At 38.2% G+C, this 21474-nt stretch overlaps 1 protein-coding gene across 3 annotated transcripts in view; it reads right to left on the bottom strand.

The window, feature by feature from the left end:
• phc2a (polyhomeotic homolog 2a (Drosophila)) overlaps window positions 1-6956 on the bottom strand; it is a 90142-nt gene extending 83186 nt beyond the window's left edge. For 2 of the 3 annotated variants that reach the window (XM_015337127.2, XM_015337131.2), the window contains exon 1: window positions 6835-6956. The gene's annotated coding sequence lies outside the window, so the exon portion shown is untranslated. The remainder of the gene's footprint in view (window positions 1-6834) is intronic. The other variant, XM_015337128.2, reaches the window with a different exon arrangement.
• Window positions 6957-21474: the final 14518 nt, after the last annotated feature.

The following is a 21474-nucleotide window of genomic DNA, read 5'->3' as shown; positions in this document are numbered from 1 at the left end:
GGGGAGTTGCATTGTAATTTCTTGGCAGTGCTACAGTTATACTGGCAGGGAGGCATGATCAAGTCCTGACACTTCACTTGTCTGGCTGGAAGCTAAGGGGGGTGACACATGGGAGGGGTGGACTACTGCATTATGCAAATGGACCACTAATGTCGGATTAAAATGCCTGATATAATTCCTAAATGGTACAATTACAAGAATCCCATCCCCCCTTCTCTCAATAAAGCTTCAGGAACCGTTTAACCCTGGAAAGGATTGGGGTCTTAAGTTTTTGTTTCCGTCTATCACTGTACCCCAGACACCCTTATCACACATGGCCCATCCAGGACTTCACCTTGGCCCTTTTCTTCTTTGATTTGGTTTTGGACACCAACACACATTAGGAGGAATCTACCACTCCCTTTTCAGTCCAGCTCCATGCCTCCTAAAAGTTCCAATCCCCTGCCCCCTCCTATGTCTTCCAATCAGGTGTTTGCCTCTGAAACAAATGCACACCTCTCTTTCTGCACACCACAATAATCCTTGGGAAGCCGCTAGCTCCTTTGCTACTGTGTGCCACATAAAGCTTTCGTACTGAATCCTTCAATCTACAGTCATTTGAATGCTGCCAAATTCAAATCCAGTGCTTTTTCTTCTGTGTTACTTAACTAATAATTTACAGGGCATAGACCAGTCCTCTGGACAATTTTATGAATCTCAGACTGCACATATCCACAAACAACCTATGTTCTAGCACAGCTGCAGTGCTGCAGTAAGAAAGAGATCAGTAGGAAAGGAAGTTGAAAGTAATTTCTTGGCTGTATTACAGACCAAGCCCTGACACTTCACTTGATCTCTTTCAGCTCTTTAGACCCATAGTTGTCCACCTTGTACACTAGTCCCAATTAACCCCAAAAGCTTTTTTTAAATAGCTACAAAATTGTCATAGTTTCTAAGAATAATGTAGTACCTTTCAGCATTCTGAACATTATTCAATAGACTATTTTCACTTGCCACCAGTTATTTGTTGTCATAATTATCCACATTAAAGGAAATAGCTGTACGAATGGATTATTCTTTCCAACTGTGCAAAAGATCCATTGGGCACCTTTATGCTTCACATAGTATCACTGAGATTTATGTTTCAGGCTTAAATGGAAATGTGTGGCTCATTAACAGACAGGGTGGCACTCCAAATTAAAGAGGTTTTGTGTATTGAATGATGTTGTAGCCTTCTCCCACTTATATTGGAAACAACTATGGGAAGCCAAACTGAACAGTCCGTTGTCCTATAAACTGTTTTTTGTCAGTGTAACCCATTCACATGTTGGTGAGATTGTGTCTCATGCTTAACTAAAGTGTAACCTTGAATGCAGAACTACAAGCACAGACTCGCTTATTCAGGCCTTACCAAACTTAAACATTGCTCTCAGTCCCAACTACTTGTCATTTCCCAGAGTAAAGCAAGCAGAAAATCAGCTACTTACAGTAGCTTGCTGTCTTATGTGCTATAGTTTATAATAATAAGAATTAATTGCACTTCAGTAGCACTTCAACCTTCATCCTTCATCCTGAAGGATCTCAAAGCGCTTTACATAGAAGAGAGGGCAAATGACAATTATGAATGAAGTGCAGCATCTTTATAACAGTTTTTATAAGAATAAAAAATGCAAAGTAAAATTCCTACATGGTACCATGATTTCTACTGTCTGTAGTGTCTGGAATGTTTCTGTGCAAACATTTGCACATAGTTTTGGTAAAGCTAATGTTGTGAAATATCTGCCTATCCACACTGAAACAATAAACACCATTCCAGAAAGATACTTTATGTGCTGTACAGCGTCTTCCAAAAATATGGATACAGCAAAGTCTCGAGGCATATTCCTGGAATGTTTTGATTTCAATGTTTATTTTCAGCGTACAAACTGATTTTATTCTGATACAATCAAATATATGTATGGAATTACCAAAAAAAGCATACTACAGTATATTGTAAATATAAATCCCATTTATAAAGCAAGAAAAACGGTTTTAACTTTGCTGTTCCTATACTTTTTGAGGGTACTGTATAATAGGAGAGAATGTACAGAGTCACTACTTTACAAAGAAAGTCCAGTGTGCTTCAACCCTCCTGTGACGAGATACCAATTGATCTACTCTTGTATCTGTAGTCTAGAAAAGATTTCTCCTTGTGCAGTGGTTTGGTGAAACAGCCCACAGGGGGCTATCATTAGACTGTGAACCTCTATTCTACTGTGACTTGAACTGTATTTGAATCATGGCCTCCAGAGATGAAAGCCTATGCAGGAGATAAGAATTAATTATCTTGGAGGAAAAGACAGATCCTTTTGATCAAACAGTAGGTATGGGTTAGCAGTTGGTACGGCACCATGATTGCAGAATTGCAAGTCGATCATATTTTGTAGTAACTAGTCTTTCAGATGGAAGTTCTTAACAGAGGGATTTAATAGTCGTCAAAGAGGGATATATTCCAATAACTGAAGTCTCTGTCAAAATAAATGCAGTAGAGTGCTACTGAGGTATTGAAGGTTGACTGTTTGTGAATCTCCCTATAAGCACTACACGGCACACAGCAGTATTTCTAGAAGTGTCCACCTGATGAAAGGCAAAGTTTTAATAAGAGCACTAAGACTATTAGTATTTCAGAACAAACAATTGCAGTAGGTCAGGAATTGAATCAAATTACACACCTAGAGAGCCATGGAGTTTTCTCAGTTATATGTTGGAGAGGGAATATAGCACCCAATGTTCAGTTTTGTAAAGGTTAGAATATCAATCCCCTCTGATGCCTTTAAATTATGAAGCACATTTTCAGACATATCAGCATAGTAGCTTTAACTTTATTTTACAAAATCAATAAATCTATAATTTCATAAATGATCAGTGCTGGGCAACTATAGCCAATGCCAGTACCTGTGTTTTATATTTAAGCAGGTGTCCTTATCCAGGGTGACTTACAATTAATACATATTTGCTGTAATACTAATGAATACTTGATGGAGATGTTTTCAATCCAGACTTCAGTAAGTCTTGAAATTATCTACTGTATAAGCAGTAAAGAAACAAGGGCTTCAAAGACCAGAGTAATTGAGAAACTCGTGCATCCACTGTCGACTGTGTTGGTTGAGATGGATGAGATGTTAAGCGTACTTGCTGCCCTTGCAAATTAGTACAGCAGCCCATTAGTACAGCAATTTTGGCCATGTATTTGCATGGAGACAGTTAAAGTGCTGGCAGCAATATGGTCTGGAAAGGGATCTGCCAGGATGGTGGCATTGATCACTGTATTTTCCTTATTTTTCCCTGCCTCTTGCCATAATCATAACCAGGCAAGTGGACTTCTTAGGGCTAGCTGTGTAACAGGGCTCATGCTTAAAGCCAACTATACAGCTCAAGGCATTCACCTCTGTAAGCAAGGCAGTGTAAAACTCTGCCCTGGCAGAGGAGCTGGTCTTGTGGTGCAGTAAAAATTCATTGCTGGCTAGAAAACGGCACTGCGTGGTTCCTGACCTGCTAACAGGAGGGATTGCCCAGCAGTGGCAGGGAGAGCTGCATGTGTTACACCTGCATGACCACATGCCTGTACAGAGGAGATCTCCACTATTTCTACTAGGCCAGAAAGGAACTCCTCCTCTGTCTATAATAAAGTGGTGTCAGTTTTTCTTTATACGCAAAATGCTATAGGCATTCTTTCCTTACAACTGTTATCGAGTCTTGTGTTTGAAAATAGTATTGGTGGACTAATTTTGGTCAGAGTTAAATAATAATCTAAATATTTGAGATATAGGGGTGAATGCTGGGTTACATTCAAGCACTTGGTTGTTTGTCTGTGCCATGCCAAGGGTAAGACCCTTTTTGTCTCCTTGCTTCTGGAAAAGCCAGAGAGGAATAACTGGAAAGGCAAGATGCTTTCAGAACACTTGCTTTTGAATATGACAAGCCATGAAATGGCCATGCAGAACCTGTTCTTTTGTTAGAGTCCAGGTACTCTAGCAATGTTCCCATTCTGCTTCAAGTATTCAACTATATTTGAAAAATTTACAGGGTAGGTGCAACCATAACCCTCCCCCCCACACACACACACAAACACACACACACACCACACACACGCACACACACACACACACAAAGATGTTGTTGCACATTAAAATTAGTGAAAAAATATTGGTTATGAGCCATTCTCTGCACGTTTTCCTTAAGATACTGTCAGTAAGACTGGAAATAAAAAACCTTAGAAAACTCTTGCATTTAAAAAAATGTGGGAAAAAAGTCATCAATTTTTGTGGAATTATACACAGCAATGGAAACATTCTTGTGAGTTTAATAGTGTGACATGTGAGTTTAAATACACATCTTTATGTAAGACAGCACCATGCTTACACAATTTGTGGCTCACAGATTAGCAGTTCAGGTCTTGGGCAAAAAGACTCTCCTGGAATGTTGTTTTTGCAGGGCTGGCTATTCCATATTAATATGCTGCAATTGAACTTGGCACAGCTGTGCCTAGAAATGAATATTACAAATCTGTAGAGGGTGGAAATGTGAGCATTTGACATCTGAAACAGCCTATTTTCTCCATTATATTTCCTTATAGGTACATGAATACCTACTGTACTTTGAACAATCATTCTTTGGCATGTATAGTAATTTAATTTTTTCTCAACTCCCCAGTTCACACCAGGGTGGCATTGTGGCCTGGTAGTTAGCACTACTGCTTCAGAGCTCTTGGGAACAGGGTTCAGCTCTAGACTAGGGTGCTGTCTGGATGGAGGTGGCATGTTCACCCCGTTTGTTCATTCAGCAAGTGCTGTTTTCCTTCCTTGGTCCTTCAATGCTGGCTATGTTCACTGCTGCCTCTAGATTGTCAGTGGAGCACAGACTCTTAGGAGAATGAGCATTTCTGATAATGGATGGCCATTATTTACTTTGCTTTCATTTTTCTGCCTGAGGCTTTCAGACCACCACAGTCATTCACTTTTTAAAGAGCGTTTTATTGATTTATTTAAAGCATGAAATGTCAAGCAGGTGCATAATAATTCTTCCGTTCATTTTATGATGTTTATATTTTGAATCCTAACATTGGAGGGCAGGACGTCACCTTTTCCTTCTTTACTTTTCATTAAAAACTGAAATAATTTGACTGTATTTTACCCAAAAACCTTATGATACTGCCAGAAAATTCTGCAAGCCTCATTGCCTATTGCCAATTCTATTTTTCAAACCAGATTTGAACACTTAAAACATTTGTCAGATGAACTAGGTCACACATCTCTTTCTGCCTAATTTGAAAAAGGCCAGTGTCAGCTATGCTCTTTCACTGACTTGACCACTGAAAATTTCACTCTCTACTGTTTGTGGAAAATATAACAGCCAGCTAAAACTGATATGAATTGCCTGAATAAAAATTGTTTGTAAAGCACCATGAAAACTGAAGAGGTGGCAACAACATTTAGAAGTGCAGCAGTGAGGATGTGATTTGGTTGTGTTAAAATTATTTAGTAAATATTTTACAATGCATCTGAAAGGATGAAGTTAAGTTGTGTGCAAGTGAGACATTCCACCATGACATTGTAACCAGTTTTCAAACACTTGTGCACATGTGCATTGTGTAAAGTATATGTATTTAGAAGACTATACTTGACGATGTTTTAAACACATTAAGTAAGAATGTTACAAAATGCCAACAAGGAACATTGCAGCACCATTTTGCTAATTCTGGTTGCAGCAACATTGTAGGGAATGATTTCACAATGTGCCCTGGTCTCTGCAACTTTGCATTGCCATAACAGTTTCTGTACAAAACTGCAACTTTTTATCATGTTGCCTCCATGTTATTTGGTTAAAGACAGTTCACCTAGCTCAGATTTCTGGGCTATATCTCATATAGATGCACACAAAAAAACAGCAGAGTAAAAAATATGGTAACTAAATCACTTAAGTGACATATAAACTTCATTATAGAGTAGTAATAATGCTGTAGTACAGCACAGACCATATATTTTACCGTGGTATTATGCTTCGTTCATACCAATAAAAACACATAGGCTGAAAACATGAAAAGTAGTCAGAAAAGTCAAATGTTGTCCATCTGCCAATGTGTATGGATTGCAAGCAATTTGAAAGGCAGCACGTATACTTTGTATCAGCACTCCGGTGGGGATAAACTGTATCCATGTACAGTATAAGTATTTAGAGCTGAGCTAAGTTAGAGCAGCAGCCTTGGGGACAAGGCACAAGCCTGTCGCTTCTGTGAGCATTAATGACTTGCGGCACTTGTCAAAAATAAACCTCCTGGGGGTCCCGACCCTTGGGTCTCCGGCTGAAAACCCTTCTGGAGAGCCGTCGCATCTCCTTCTGCAGAGGAGGCTCAGGCCGTTTAAAGAGCATGGCATAAACACTTCTTGGAGGCCGACAGCTAGGAGGACAATCCACGCACCCTGGCTGTGAAGCGAGGCAATACATTAACCCACTGGGAAATATGTACCATTAGCTTCCATTACTAATGAGCTGCACATTCAGGCTGGAAATAATGAAATCCATTGTTTCCATGCAAAAGCCCAGCACAGTAAAATGTTCAATAACTCCTACAGGGTTAGCCATAGGTGCCTGGGATATTTACAGCGGCTTTATGGATCTGTATTCCATCGGCCAGCCACAAAATATTCTCTTATTACAATAGATCCTGTGCTCACACACACACATGCAGACACTCAGACACACACTGGCACAAAATGTTTGCTGGGATTAATACTACAGCCAGGAAGGTTTCACGAACACGGTACCAACCAGCAGCTCTGAGACTCATCAGAATTCACAAAAACCACCGACACACACCTCCATACCTTACACCTAGGCCGTGTCTCCCTCCTTGGCTTCTGTTTCTTGTTTCTTTCCTGTTATCCTACACCATTTCTGGGTCTTGTTCTAGCCGACAGTCTTGGAATAGACTAGGGGGAGAGGAGGAGCTGGAAAAAAAAATCGAACATGAATTAGCATTCCAAAAGGCATCATGTGTCTCTATGGGCCAATAGAGAGGCGAGCTTTTCCTTTTACCACTCCTCCTACCCCCCCTCCCTACAACACCCCCCTCCCTTCACCCCCCTCTCTCCTCCTCCTATAGAACGGTCGTGTCAGGTCAGTAGTACAGCAGGCCTATGCACAGTCTCCATGGCAACACAAAAGGATTTAACCCTTGCTTGGAATTTTATGGCTTCTGCCTTCAAAATGGAATTTGGCTGAGACGTGTGACGTTGAGACAGAAAAAGCAAGAGCTGCGCTATAATTATAAAATGTAAAGACCTCTGTAACTGTACTGAGGTAATTCCATGAAAAGTTTAGAATGGATCAGAAGTCCTTTGTAATGTAGATGAGAGACTTACAGCTTTAATAAGAGCCACATAAATCCCTGTAAGTTTTAAATACCTTAAATCTTTAATATAGTCTTTTGTTCTTTAACTAGGGCATCAATTTCAGTCATTTTGTGCAATGTTAAAGCACAAGAAAACCTAAGGGACAGGTTTATTGGAAATGTGATATTAGATTTTCCGTACAACCTCCCCTGGGCCCTAAAGCCCATAATTAATTCAAAATGTGTTTACAGGAAATTTGAAAAAGCAGATGGGTAAGTTTGGTCAACATTAATAAATTAGAAAATTAAGGCCTCAGTAGAATGCTTGATGTTGAAAATTAATCTCTCAATGCCCAGAACATTACAGGGTATATTAAGGTTATTAGTGTTTCTCACAGAATTCATGCCCATGAAACTTGTGAAAAGATGTACTAAAGTAGTTACTGCAGTTGCTACAAACTGCAGTTACTGTACAGTACCTAATGCATGCTAATTCCCATGACAGTCATGGGCATGTATACCATAGGACTCTAGAGGTGCAGTGTCCAAAATTACAGATGAGAAGCTCTTGCTGAGTGTCAGGGAATGTTAGAAAGTCTTAGTGTGGGTTTTATTGTACGGGCAGAATTACCTGGGAATGTAGTTCTGATCTGTATGTGCTAAATCACAGATTCCAATTGAATTGAGTCAATAGATTTCTTTGGTAAAAAGAGGCATTTAGCAGGTGATGTCAGCATCTTACTTGAATAAGTAAGATGCTGATTAATCATTATTGGTATGCCTGCCTCTACCCTGCTGACCAGTGAGGAATAGATACAGCAATGTCACGGACAGTGTCTTAATCAGAGTTTGGCCACATGTGCAATCTGGAATTGGATTGAAGTGGTTTTTATTTTACGTCAGAGCTTGAATCATCATCTCAATGAATTGCAGTTCATTGCAGTGGAAGTTCTGCACACATTTCTTGGGGAATCTGTTTTTTATTTGTGAAAACTATATCCTTTAGAAACGGAAGTGTTTCTACAAACTGTTAACCTTTACCTCACCTTACACTGAAAGACAGGGGACAGCATGGAGTAGTGGTTAGGAATTTCTAGCCAGTATCAGGGGGATCTTGGATTCCAAACTTCAGTGTTATTTGTCCAGTTTACCCAATTCACCCAGTGGTATAAGTGGGTACTGGCATTGCCGGTAAGTTAACCTGCAATGACAAAGAACATTAATTTGAGTCCAATTCAGAGGTAGCATTGTTCTCTCAATTGACCTAATGTTACAGAAAGCAGGATAAGCTTAGGCCCTATAAACCTATGGCTTTGTTGTACTTCATGTTCCTCCCTTCCAATTTAGATCTTTACATATGTTTTTAAATAAAAGATCTGCCATGTCATCTTGGGTTCATGATAATGGACAATATACTTTGGCTTGAAATTAAACCATATTGGTATTGGTATTCTATAATTGGTATTGATTAATTTTAAATTTTCCTTATTCTTTGGGAGCACAGACTCTGATCCAAATTATTCAAGTATAGCTATCCAGATTACTACTTTCTGGAGATAACTTTGTATGTTAGATGATGATGATGATAATAATAGAGAGTTTTGATACACTAAACTCATGCTTTAAAGATTATACTGCACAAGCAATTCCAGATTCTTAAATCCCAAGACTCATTGATACTTTCTGACTCTGATTGGGATAATTTATTACTTAATGGAAGCAGTGGGTGCCAGATGCTTCACAGTACAATGAATCGGAATTGCAATGATTTGTCTTTTTTCTTGCAACAGTAGTTGAGCATCATCAGCTATTAAGGCATGCTGTACTTGAGCAATTTATCATCACTGATTCACATGTCATGTTGCTGTCCTGAGAGGACCCTCTCAGATCCCACAGGTATTGAGCTGGAGCAAAACACAATCTCTCTTTGGTATCCCATGAGGAGCTGCAGGCCGCTTAACCTTTGCCCTTAGTGAGCCATTACTATCACAGCAGCAGTTTGAACCACACAGGATTTAGTTTACTGCTAACATGTGCCTGTACTTGTAAAGCAAACATAGAGAATTACTGTAGATCCTAATGAGCTTGAGGGGCCAAAAGGTAATTTCTGAAAGGTGGCTTTTCTGATGTTCTGATTTGAATCAATGCCCCCGTTTTCCTTGAGTGTCAGCATTTTTAAACCATTTACTTGTGACTGATAATTGACAGTACTTTTTCTTTCAGTGTGTTATGTGCTCCTGAAAACTAGACATTTCAGTGACTGAGGCTTCTTGTAAGAGAAAAGCAGTCATTTCAAAATGGGAATTAGAGTAGTCACTGCAAAGAGAAGCTTGGTTTTAGAAATTCTCACTGAAGAGTTTGTATGCTTCTATAATGATCTTCACAAAAAACTGCTGCACCCCAGAATGACTGTTTAGACCATGAAACCGAATACAGCTGTGCCTTCTGGTGTTTGTACAAATGCCCTGATGCAATTTGACAAGAAGGCAGCTTTATAAAACTGTAATACTCAGTGTTTCGAAATGACCAGGTATTAGCTGACTTACAATATGTGACTTATCACCAGGTCAAAAATGCCTGAACTGTCTGAGGTCAGCAAGCCTCCTGTGTATTGAAAACATTGCGTATCAAGGCTTGTGCCAAGTCACGCTTCTTCTGCAGTTTGCAGGATATGTATCTTTCTGTTAAATGAATTATAAGTAGAAAAACAAATTTTATGAATGTTTAAAATAAAGACGCCATGTAACCCTGAGATATTACCATATACCTTTGCACAGTTATTGTGGTTTTGTTGTATAACATGGTTGTTGTTGCAGTACTGGTCGTTCAAATAGGGCTAATAGTTTCTTACTCTACTGATTCTTCAAGTATTATTAAGAAATATAATTAAATAATAGTAGTGATATTATCAACCTCATAACACTAGAACATGTGAACATATGGCCTTGTTAACATATACCCTTCTCAGTTGCTAGGAGACCAATTTTTGCAAAAACAAAACTCATAGCGATATGTGCCAGACTGTCCATCAAGGGGGGCGTGGGTTCAGAATACCCCCTTGTCACTAACATAACGCCTCTCGGCAAACGCCACCTCACCAAGTCACAATGCATGCAAATTTATTCAAATGTCAAGGCTCTGGGCCTCTTCTGAATGCAAGACAGTAAATGGCAGCACGATTGCTCTGCGAATGGGGAGATAAACTGAAGGTGAGATTTCAGTGTGTCTGTGCATCGGTGGAAATTTAATCTGAAGTTTCATTTTTAATTCTGACCATAGTGTGATAAAGTAGTAGCCCAGTGCTTGTTTTGGGGAGCTACTCACAAGCTATGTGGTTTCTTCTTGGTCTTAACACCATGTGTCAACAATACAGGCCCAAACAGTTTTCAGCCAATTTGACATTCTTTCCTGTATGAAAGCCCAGGTTAACTTAAAGAAATTAGCAAACACCTCACGGGCCAAGTACTGTGGTATACACAGTGTACACTGCATAGTGCAAAGAGGAAGAATCAGAAATGTGCAGGGGCAAATCAAGAACAACTACTTTGTTGCAGCTGTAAAATACAGAATTAAAGTGATAATTTGTTAATATACATCATTGGTTTTGATCTAAACCAACTCCCACTGATTTCTGAAAAAAGGTATTATCTTCAGATAATAAAGGATTTGGAAATGAGTCCAGAGCCTGTGACGTTCAAAAGAAGCTAATTGATTGTTGAAAGAATTGGCTGAGACAAACAGGTGTGTACTGTATAATGAGATAATTAAAACAAGGTAGAAAATGGCAAGGGATTTCCAAGAAATGCTTGTGCTGTATGTTTCTTTTACTTTGCTAACAGTTTCCTCTTGTTCCATTCTGGGGTTATATAGTTTTTCATCATGTGTACTTTATGTGAGTGTGATGTTCCGGGAAAGGAAATTAAATTTGCAAACTGTACAGAAAAAAAGTCCTTTCTAACACATTTTAAGGTGTCAAGTTGTGATCCAGATTGTCTGTGTTTAAAATGCTTGTTTCCATCGTAGGTTGCCAAGTAGGTTGCTGTTCTTTGTTTTTACCTACATAAACTGGCAGAAGTGTGGTCAGTGACCATTTTATTAAGATATCCTGAAGATATTACATCCCAGCTTTGTTAAGACTATCAATTAGATTAGTAAGTATTCAAAACATAGTTGGTACCAAATGGATTCTGCATGATGTATAGTTTGTAATGAAGTATACTGCTGCTCTTATGTCATGTTATAAAGAAAGTAGAATTAGGTTTCAGACTCCCATAGACTTCACTATACAATAGTTTTCCATTAATTTACAAAGCAAAGAATGACCAAAATCATAGAAAATATGTGTGTTGCCACTTAAAATGGAAAAGACTGAGTGAACAAGCTCTGAAGATAAAGTTTTTGTCTCACAATGCTGTCAGGGTTTTTACACAAGCACTGAACCATGGTTCTTTTCATGAGAGTTGAACCAAGTTCAATTTAAGGGTATCTCAATCTCCATCCATCATTCCTTTTTTGGTTGGAATAAGACACATAAACAAAAGTTGGTGTGAATTGGCATTGAGGAGTAACAGCCAAGATATCAGCAGCACAATCACACCACTCATTTTAAAGCAAATACACTCAAAGGGGCTGGACATTTGCTGGACAAGTGCAGGTAGGTGTTGGGCATACCCAGAGTGTATTTGTGATAGAGAGTGTCAGGAATAGTCTTCGTCTGGAACATTCGGTATGGTGTTGTATATATTCTAAATTGGATTACCTGGAATGCAACGTTATTGAAGGACAAGAAACTATTGTCTCTGACTGCATTTCATTTCTCTGCCCAATAAAGATCACTAAGAGGTGTGTTGATTTAAAAATGTTATAAATCATGCCGCAGTTTACAGAAGAAAAATGCATACAATGGACACAGAAGTTATTAAAACATGGCAGTGCATCATCATCTTGACCACACCACACGTAAAGGAGTTTCCAAACATTATCTTGGAAATGAAAATACAATTCCGACAAAAAATTCTTGCTTTTCAATGAATTAAGTAATAAAAAGAGTGTTTGCTGGCTTGGTTTCTTTATTATGGATTGCCATGTATATTACGTTCTGTGCCCCAGAGATCAAACAGCATATCTCTAGCTCATTAGTGCCTGCTCTCTACAGAAGTATCCCATGGCATAGAGAATTAGTTTGTATATGGAAGCCTCAGGCACTTATGAATCCCAAGAGAATTGTCAAAAGAAGGTTGTCTTAATATTTTGTGAAATATTTTCCCTGAAGTGGCCAATATCTTCAAAAACTACAGCCAAAACTGAGAGAATTCTGGAAACCTACTGCAAGTGCTAGTTGAATTGCATGGTCTTGCTTAAAAACAACAAAATGCATTTATCTTTACTTATAACTTCTTAATCCTGTTTTTAATTGCGTATTTAAATATTATCATGTGTCTCCGCTTGTGATCAATTTAAATTAGACTTTAAAGTTTTAAAAGTCATATACAGTAAACAGTAGAGAATGTAAAAAGTTTAAATATCCATGCTTACTCTTCATCTGTATTTGTAGAAAGAGCAACCTTCCCTTAGTTTCAAGTTATAGAGCTCTGCTTTAAGCGACTTAGATTTGTGGATGTTTTGCTCTGTTTTCCAGGTTAATTCCGACTAACATAATTTGTTTTGATCCTCAAAAGGGACAATCTTGATTAATTCAACTCAAAGATTTGCTTGTGTTGATCTTGAATACTGTATATGCCACCATTTAGTGTCACAGAGCTACAGTATGTACACCTTTGTAAACTAGTGTCTTTTAATCTCACTGTGGTTCTGCATCATCGTGGGATGGTGGCATCCTGGGTCTGCACTGCTTTTTTGTTTCATGGAATTATGGGTAATCAGTCTCTGTGCAATCAATGGCAATTATCTGCTTGTAATACTTGATTTAACCATTTTCAAATAAAAATTATTAGAACATTATAGCATAAACTAAAGTCAAGGTTTTGTAATCACATTTTAATAAAGTATGCCATTTTAATAAAGTTGGATGCCAGTTATATATTAATTTAGGACAGGATCAGTGGATTTAGTCATATCCTTTGTTTCACAGTGGCTGTTAATTCTTCTTTCCACACGTGTTTCTTTAAATAACTCAATGATTCTGCAAAAAAAGAAGTTTGTAGTGATCAACTGGGAGTGGGATTTTTTCCAGCTGATGTTTATAATGGTATTAGGACAGAGTGCCTTCAGACAGTGGGGGAAAACAACATAGGCAGTCTATGAAGAACTATCTAAAAATGAAGTTGATTTTAACCCATCTGCAGCAGTGTGTAATTTAAAATAGATGTTGATTAAGGTAAAAAAAATATCATCAAATAGTTCAAGTGATAAGAATCATATTGTTTATTTTTTGTAAACACAGATACCTATTCAAGTGGACCTGTCACCCCTCTCCACTCTTTAGACACCCTGGAAGTGAATTGTTCAGGCTGTTCAGTAATGTTTAGAAGAGCACTTGGCTAACGGAGAATTTGACAGAAAACATTCCTCAGTGCGCTGCATAATGAATGCACCCCAGCTCTTTTCTTGCAAAAAAAAAATGAAGCTCACAGTGACAGTTTCCCACTTCTCCTCCAAGGTGAGATGTGCACTTGTTTTCTGTGACGTTCAAATAATTTGGATATAGAAAAGGCATTATGTTGAATAAGTGGTTAAAAAGTATAGCTTTCCTGTACACTGCAATTTATTTTCAGTATAAGATATCAGGAACAGAATATTCTAGCAATCTGGCTGTTGGCATTTCGTGTTTTTTTTCCAATGGTACAAAATAATAATGTTGTTAATTAATAACTCCCTGTTTATTAAGCAGCTTGTGCAGAGGATGTCAGTACTACTACCAAAGATACCCAAAGATACAAAGAACTGAAATCAAGAATAAGTGTTGCTCAGCTCAAAGCTTTAAGAGGCATTATATCTTGATTTAACACAGTGAAGATGCAGAGAATTTCATGGTGAAACTCATCCCTTTCCACCCATAGGACAGAATGCTTTTACTCTCTTCCTTTCCTGTTTCCTGTAGCTACGTTTATAGTTTCCTGCTGTCAGTGCGTCTGCTGTGTCTTTTGTCTGTTAATATACCTGAAATGGGCAACAACTTTTTTAATAAACTTTAAAGAATGTACAAATCACATGCTTCATGTGGTTTCTTCACTGCAATAATGCCTGTGATGCTATTACATCTTTTGTAATCTTATATAAATTGACTTTGGTATCAGTTTGTATTATTTTTACTTTCTGTTGCATATTGTTTCCCTGTTTAGAGTTTGATTTGGGCTATTCAGTAAGAAAATTGCAGACCCTCATGTGCCCTCTGTGTCATAGGCCAAGAATGAAAAACATGGGACTAACATAAATGCTTTAATTGCTTGTGAGCAGTTTATTAAATTATAGGTTTAAGAAATGAGTTAGCTGGGGCTATTTTTGGACGCATTTATAAAACGCCTCCTGGAGAAATATTTTCATCCCTTAATGAAGAGGTCTGTCAGAGGCTAAATAACATCTTCTATGAAGAACCCTTGGCTTTTCTACCTGTACTGCAGAGAAAACTAGATTTATGGAGCTCCAATCCTCTAGAGCTCACTGCTGAGGCCTAATGGAGCTGATTTACATAGAAAACCACGTGAAATGAATGGATAAAGAATGGGAGGAGGAAGAGTCTATTCCCTAGAAATTTGGAGCATCCCATTTTGAAGTAGGCTGTTAATGGCATCCCATTATAATATCTGGGATAAAAGGAGCTCAGAGCTTGGAATGGGCCCTGGAGGTAAGGATACATCACTCTTTATGTGTCCCCTGTCTTCAGCAGAAAAGGGCTCTGCTTTGCCACTGTTCCTTATCAGCTGTAAACGCCTTGGCGTAACTGTAATTGCAGCTATAAATTCAGATAGAACACCTCCCAGACACCCAAGCCCCCCACCCCAAGCTCCCTGCACTGCTGCACTAAATCAAGTGGCACTTTGCACAATAGGGACAGCCTCTAATCCAAAGATAATGTAGAAGTGGGACTTGGAAGTTCTTATACATCCAGACTAATATATAATCTTTATATACTGTCTTATTCTGCATTAGCACTGCAGACTGTTAGGGTGAAATTGCTAGCCGGCCCACCCTCCTGCCTTTGGTGAGGCAGGGACGTTAATATAAAAACTTTCACTATAAAAACAGCATTTGAGCTTGTTAATGTTTTTGAGATACAGTACAACAGCATTGAAATTGTTTCACAATTTGTTTGTGAGTTTGCACTCACATTTGAATTTATTGATGTAAAAAGTTTTATTTTGTTCAGTTAGCCTCTTCTGACTGCTCTTCTTTGTCTTGGTTGTGGTTTTCACTCATTCTATTTTATGTAGAATGGAGATGGAGCCAGTATTTTAGCAGTATTTTTCTTGTAGAGGAAATTAGAAATAGTGTAGCTAAGGTGACTATTTTCTGCCTGTGGTAGTGTTAATTTTTTACTTCTTCATAAGAAGGTTGATGGTTAAATGCAGTGGATTCAGATACAGCACAGCCCTAATGTAGTTCTGTCCCCAGCAAAATCGATGCATGAAGTTTACAATACAGCTTAGGTTCTTTGGCATGTCTCTGATTTATTATTTATCATAATGATAAATAATTCAAATATATTACAATTCCATTACCCATGGTATCAAGATACCATCTACACCTCTGATCAACATTTATTTTAAGTTCCTGTTTTGAGTTTCCATTTAATTCAACCAGAAGACTAAAGTGTCTGGAGATCAGTTAATCTTCTGAAGAAGCACTGTAATGCCCATCTGTTTCACTCTCTCTGTTTGTTGAGGCTTATAAATTGCTATTTACCTGGTGCTTTGTGGAAACATAATGAAACCTCCATTATTAATGGTAGGGCTGATGAAATATTGATGAAAAAATAAGTCAGCTTTGTCCATCAGTCTACTTGACACAGAGACCAAATGCTTCTTACAATCCTTACTGGCCGATACTTTAACTTTCCCATTTGAGGATGCAAAATCTGGCATTCTGTATTGCAGAGGAACAGGAACAGACAATTTGTTGCATCTGTGACACACTGTTATACAACATCAAATCATTAATCAAGTATTGTATATACTGTATCACACGAAAAGCTGGCAATGGTATTGCATGGTGGCGTTCCTGTATATTTCTTGATGAGGACAGGTTACATCACGTTTTCCAGTTTACTGGTTAGTTCATTTCCATATCAAGTCACAGAGGCACAGTGGGCCAATACTTATCCTGGTTTCTGAGCATTTAAGCTGATGAGAGAGCACATGAATCTCACTCCACTAGACAGGACACTGGTCAATCACAGGGATTAACCCAGCAATGCTGGTCCCTGCTTATACAGCTGGGTAGACTGGAGCAACTGGGGTAAAATATCTTGCTCAAGATATTACAGTGGTGTCTGCAAAGGGAATTTTGAACCCACAGCCCACCAGCTGTGAGCCAGGGAGACTTTTCCACTATACTACACTGCCTCCTGTGTTGTGAAAAAAGAAGAGTATAGATTTCGATGTCCTTAAATTAACTGACCAGGGACCTTCAGCACTGCTTGTATTAGTAGCAGAGGAATTTACCCGCTGTGCGTATAAAGGCTAACTTTGAAAACTCTCGAAAAGTCTGAAATGTCTGGCATTTGTTGCCTACTTAGTGTGCATACTTTTTTGAAGTTAATGCTCCAAAAGAACCATTGCGTTTTAATCAGAGTCCTGAAATGTGCTTTGTGCAATCATCGTTCAGGAGGGACGTCTCGTCCTGGGCCAGAGCAGTCAAGTGACCTCAAACCCTCCTCAACCCTTCTTTTTTCTGGGACAGGCTGTGCGTTGCTGTTGCCATCAGCTTTGTGATAATGGTAGGAAGGGTGTATAACAGATCACCTCATTTGATTCATGAGGCAAGAGTGACCTCAAGGATCACTTCTTTATACCTTGGTACATTTCAGGAAGAATAAGCGATTTGTTTGTGTTGAAGGAAGGGTTTGAAATGAGTCTATGAGTATGGTTAGAGTTAAGGTTGGAATGCTTAAATGCGTTCAAATATGTCTAGAAAAGTAGAATTCATTCCAACAACAACACCAGCTAACTGCTCCTTCCTGACCTCCTGTGTAAGTTCCATGTACAGGGCTAGCGCACAGAGCAATGGGGATCTGTCCGAGGGCACAAGCCGTTCCCACTATGACTTGGGCTTCCCTTGACTGCCACCTGCTGGCTAAGAGAGAAACAACTGCAATTTGTGTGTCCCAGCATGGCTGTATTAGAACCATCACAAGAATAGCTTACACAAAAAAAAATACAAAAAGAAGGATTTAGACAGCCAATTGGTATATTGTAGTAAATATATCATGATAATACTTTGTAAAGGATATATCTCAAATGTCTTGCTTTAGTATAGCTGTATGATATAACACAGTACAACATTAGATATTACTAAAGCTACAACTCAGAAATTACTGAGTATAAGAAATGACCAAAAATTGTGTCTTGACAGTTATTGTTGTATTTTTCCTGAAGCACTATATCTGTGTGCTTTGTGAAGCATGCATGTCCAGTCATCCATATTTAAATTAAGAAATTAACTGTAGCACATATTTTCATTTTTTTTCCCAGTAGAGTTTCAAACCCTACTGGAAAGGGCTTACTGAAGCTAAGAGCTACAGAACATCTGATGTAATGAGAGCAATTTATCAATCTGCTTTAAGTTCACATTCTCCTTGCATATTATCTACGGTTTGAGACTTCACAAAGGAAATATTGTCTTGTTTGAAAAACATGCTTTCAAAACTTTTTTACTTTGAATGCTTCAAGGAGAGGGACATTTTTTGAAAAAGTTAGTCATGTCATTATTATTGGCCTGTGAAACCACATACTGACAGTGTTTGCTTTGTATTATAAGATTGTTAAGACAGTTCATCAGTAATTTATGATCTTCAACAGATGGCCTTGAAACAAATCCTTAGCAAAGGTTATCAATGGAGAGATTTGTTGACTGTACAAATGTGTTTGATGGAATAATCACAAAACAGTCTAATTAAAAGAAGAGACTCAAATGCAAATGCTTGCTGCCCACTGGAAATGGGGAGTGTCTTGTGACATCTTCCAGCTCATTCCCACACACACGGCCAGGAGCAAACAGGGTGGGGATTAGAGACACACAGAGGACACTTGGACAGTCAGTGAGGCAGGCAGTCTCCACACTCTCCGTCAGCTCACTGTCCCTGAGACTTCAGCACATTAGACAGCATGTCGTCAGCCCACACTGACATACTTACTGATGCAGAACCCAGCGAGAAGACCAGTCTGATGAAGGGTCCTCATGAAGGACAGGTAAGGTCATAGTGCCATTGTCGTAGTGCCCTTATTTCCCAAATGGTTTAACTTCCTTCCTTCTTTAGATGAACAACTATACACAACTCGAGTTTATGTTTTCTGCTAAAGCACATGTAAAACTCTGATAGATGAGCTTCAGCATCACAAAGACAAAAATGATATGAAAGGCACAGTGCATCATATTGGGCATCATAATTGAAGCACTTGGTTAATCTTGGTTCTGAATCTATACATGTAGGTCTTTATGCTGAACGTAAAGACTGTACCTTGTAAATGTGTTTTCCTCTGGGATATAATTGATAAGGGCAATGCATCTGGTTTCCAGTGACCTCTAAAGAGGTAACAGCACTGAGTAAAAGACAAAACGCATCTCTTTGGAAATAAAAGCCCAATATGTATTACAACAGGCTGGCACTGCATCTCTTAGTGGAGAAGTGTAACAGGACCAAACACATGCTGTGCAAAACTGAGGCACAGAGTCTATAAAAAGTATATGTGTAATTCCTGTAGCAAATGTAATCTGATATTTGCATGGAACAGTGACTGATATGGATGTTGTAAGCATATGTAGTATGTAATCCCACAATCAGAATTGAGCAAAGCTGGGATAATTTTCCCTGAGAAAACATAAGTATATGAAAATGTATATGTATATAGACCTTGATCATACTGTATCTTTACATCGAAGTTAAATGAAAGGGGAAGCCAAATATTCTGCCTCAATAATAACTTACTGCATATATATCAGGATGGAACACAATACCTGATTTCTGTTTATGGAGTAGTTGTTTTTTGTTTGATAATCCATACTTAAAAAAATAATCAAATACATTTTAAGGAAAAATGTGTTGAAGTCAAAAGTGAACTACTAGCATATTCAATATTTATATTTTAGAATTTATTTTTAGGAGAGTAGCTGGCTCTGTACATATCTTTCTGTTCATTTGTTTGTAGTTGCATTGTGCTCACTGAGAATTAACTCAATTATCGTGACATTATTGTCAGGTGAGAAGATTTGAAAAACAAAATCAGAGAAGAAGGCAGAGGCACAAAACAGGAACAGTATTGCATGGAGCAATGTATAATGTACACAATAATAAAACTGTTTTACAGGTATAGTCAGCTGAATAATATAAATACTACTCAGCTTTCTTCTTTCCAATAGAATATGACTAGTCACCCTGACAGATGTCTTAAGATGATGAGCCCTTAGAAGATTTAGGTGAGGTAAAACGTGTTTGCGTATGTTGCTGATGAATCCTCTGGAGCTTCAGGGGAGGTAATTATCCAAAGCAGATCAATCAGGCTCCCTCTGGGTTCAATTAGATTATCAGGTACAAAGGCTTAACAGAATAATGTTTCTCAGTAGTTTATTACAGTAGTGTGTTGCCTAGACTAGGGAATTCAAACCATAGAATACATTTCTTTCCTTCATTTTTTTACATGCCCATTCGGATCCTAGTAATACCACTTTGCTGAGAATTACCAGTTTTGTTTATACCATAGCAACGTTTTTTACCATTTATTCCTTGGATAAAGTTGTTAGAAAATGTATATGTGGATGATACACATCATGTTCAGGGCTGTTTAATTGTAAAATGTTTCAAAACAGGACCTGAAGTCCTAAAGTACTGAACAAGAACTTTCATGTCTGTACTGACCGCCATCTACAGTACATTGCAACTTTCCTTACACACTTTTATTGGAAGGAAAACACAATGATTTCTTCAGCCTGCTATGTTTACAACACGGAAAAGCAGGAATCGGACCCCAACACATAACAGAACACGTTGTGTGACATTGTAGAGACCCTGGTGAAATGTCAATAGTCCTTATTCCTTTTGACAATCATAAATTCCAGACTCAAAACAACAATATTACTGACAGTTTCATATTGTTGCACAGAGTCAATGCACTGGGAACTTCTACATCAAAGAGGTTAATTATTTTGCAGTTTAAAGAGTTCTTTGAAAGAGTTACTTTTCCTTTGTTGAGTTTCTGTTTTTTGACTGCATTTTATAATATTGTTGACAGACAGCTTTTCATTTGGTTGTGTCTACACACTGATAAGGTAACAATTATTGCAGTGGTCTTTTTAGGTACTGCAGTTTAAACAGGATTCATGGTACAGAGGTATACATTCTCCTATTCAATTTCATTTTTATTATTTGTCATACCGTTTTACAGTATATCAAGCAGGCGATATTTTCATTAATGAAAAGCTGTCCGTTTCTTGCCACAAGCAAATTCTTTGCACAGCTTGTTTCTATTAAAATTAAGCAAAATAGCAAGCTAAAAACACAAAGCCGACAGCCAGCATTAATTATTGTACGAAAGCTTTTAAAAATATTTCCGTTTCCTAATTTATTTCAGCTGGTACCACAAATCTTTTTAGGACTTAATTTGTTCTTAAGCTACTTTCTCTAACTCGGTCCTCTGATCTGTACTGATCCAGTATGTCTATGTTCAGAACTGGAGATGCGAGAGTGTTAAAGCTGATGTACAGTACAGTATGTGATGAATTAGCCAATTAGCCTTTCTCTACCCAAGTATCAGGTGAGGGTGGGTTCCAATTAAAGTGCTCAAATTTAATAGAAAAAAGTGAAGGTAATGAAAGTCAAATTTAATAGCGGACAGTGGACAGCTTCAGTAACTTCAAGTTCCTTGAAGTGGAAAAATGAAGCATACTGTAGCTTTTGAGTGCTACTTCAACGTTCCCCTCACACTAAATCAATTGGATCTTTGGTTGTATGAAAC

Source organism: Lepisosteus oculatus, chromosome 25 (assembly GCF_040954835.1).
Source record: "Lepisosteus oculatus isolate fLepOcu1 chromosome 25, fLepOcu1.hap2, whole genome shotgun sequence".
Classification (NCBI taxonomy): Eukaryota; Metazoa; Chordata; class Actinopteri; order Semionotiformes; family Lepisosteidae; genus Lepisosteus; species Lepisosteus oculatus.
The sequence above is the reverse complement of the archived record's forward strand: the minus strand, read 5'-3'. Positions and strand labels throughout refer to the sequence as shown.